We start from the raw sequence: 1,833 nt of genomic DNA, 5'->3' as shown, positions 1-1,833 counted from the left end.
GTGTATAATAATAGCTGCGATTCTTAAAAACAATGTTGCCAATCGCTTTCAGTTAGCCCTTTTAGAAGTTCTGCCGTTTTCATTTTTACATCATCAACCGTTTGAAAATAGATTCCTTTTAATAAACTTTTAATTTTTGGGAACAAGAAGAAGTCACAAGGAGCAAGGTCTGACGAGTACGAAGGATGTTGAAGTATAGAAATATTTTTTTCAGATAAAAAACGTTGAATTGAAAATGCACTGTGAGCTGGAGCATTGTCTTGGTGAAGAACCCAGCCATTCTTCCTCAGATCTGGTCCCTTTTTTCTAACACGTTCTCTTAATTTAATTAATACCTCTTTATAATAATATTAGTTGACAGTTTTTCCACTAGGAATCCATTTAACAAAAATTATTTCCTTAATGTCAAAGAAAACAATGAGCATTGCTTTGAATTTCAACTTGCTCTTTCGTGCTTTCTTCATTTTTGGGGAAGTTGGTGTCTTCCAATGTATGGATTGCCTTTTAGTTTCAGGATAATATGTAAAAATCCACTTTTCATCACACGTAATGATATTATTTATAAAAGATGGATCATCTTTGATGATTTTTAAGGTGTCAGAACAAATTTCTTTGAGATTGAATTTTTGATCAATCGTCAAATTTTTAGAGACCATTTTAGCACACACTTTTTTCATATTTAAATTTTCAACTAAATTCATATTGAATATCGCATTAATATACTTTACTAATCACACACGATTAAGACATATGACAACACAATAGGATTTTTCTTACGTTTGACCGCTATTTATAGATATTTCTGAAGAGGGTGGGGAAGGATTTGAAATATGGCTGTTCATTCAAAGAATTAGAAATAATAAATCTCATTTGGTGGGAGAAGGGGGAAGGACAATTTTATCCCAACCCAACCTCGAGTAATAATAATATTAATACAACTAAAATAGAAACTCACAGCTCAGCCAGCGTTGTTGGGTTGGGTTTAATGTCTAGAGCCCCGCGACCTGTGCTGCATTTTTAAGCCATCGCCCTACTACGTGTGTATGGTAGTTTAATTGTCCAATAACTCGTGTCACACGTTACGGTACAAAATCCAGCGAATGCCGCACGGCCCACGACGATCTGTCTGAGATACGTTGAAGTCATCGTCGTAACGCCGCTGTCTTGGGACTTTGCTAGCTCAACGCACCTCCGATTGTATTGACAGTGATTTTTTATTAATTTTAAAATTGTTTTTGAACTTATCTATCTGTCCTTGATTATATTTAATAAAAGTCTTTAAGTCCTTTTCGGTGAAAAACAGTCTATCAACTACATTATTGTGTTCGGCAATTCCCATATACGCATATAATTTAAAAGCAATGTTAAAAAACACTATTAATAAATATAGTTTAAAAAACTAAAAAACACGCTTTTAAAGCACATTGAACTAAAAAGTTCAAAATAATTTTNATCAATAAATATAGTTTAAAAAAACTAAAAAACACGCTTTTAAAGCACATTGAACTAAAAAGTTCAAAATAATTTTTAAAATGAGCTTAAAACAATATTGAACGAAAAGTACTAGTATTATTGTGATAAAAGCATCGGGCGCTCAATATACGAAAAATATGGCACAAAGCACCCACGCTTTTATCAAAATAATACTAGTATTTTTCGTTCAATATTGTTTTAAGTTTATTTTAAAAATTATTTTGAAATTTTTAGTTCAATGTGCTTTAATAGCGTGCTTTTTAGTTTTAGCTTCGATGAGAAGCTGAGAAGGTATTGGTTTTACTATGATGTGTTTTTTTTTTTTTGTGTCTGTTACCACTTTTTCTCAGCTCTCACCGA

Source organism: Daktulosphaira vitifoliae, unplaced genomic scaffold, assembly GCF_025091365.1.
Source record: "Daktulosphaira vitifoliae isolate Bord-2020 unplaced genomic scaffold, ASM2509136v1 Scaffold_2, whole genome shotgun sequence".
In the NCBI taxonomy this organism is placed as follows: domain Eukaryota; kingdom Metazoa; phylum Arthropoda; class Insecta; order Hemiptera; family Phylloxeridae; genus Daktulosphaira; species Daktulosphaira vitifoliae.
This window is presented reverse-complemented; position numbering follows the sequence as displayed.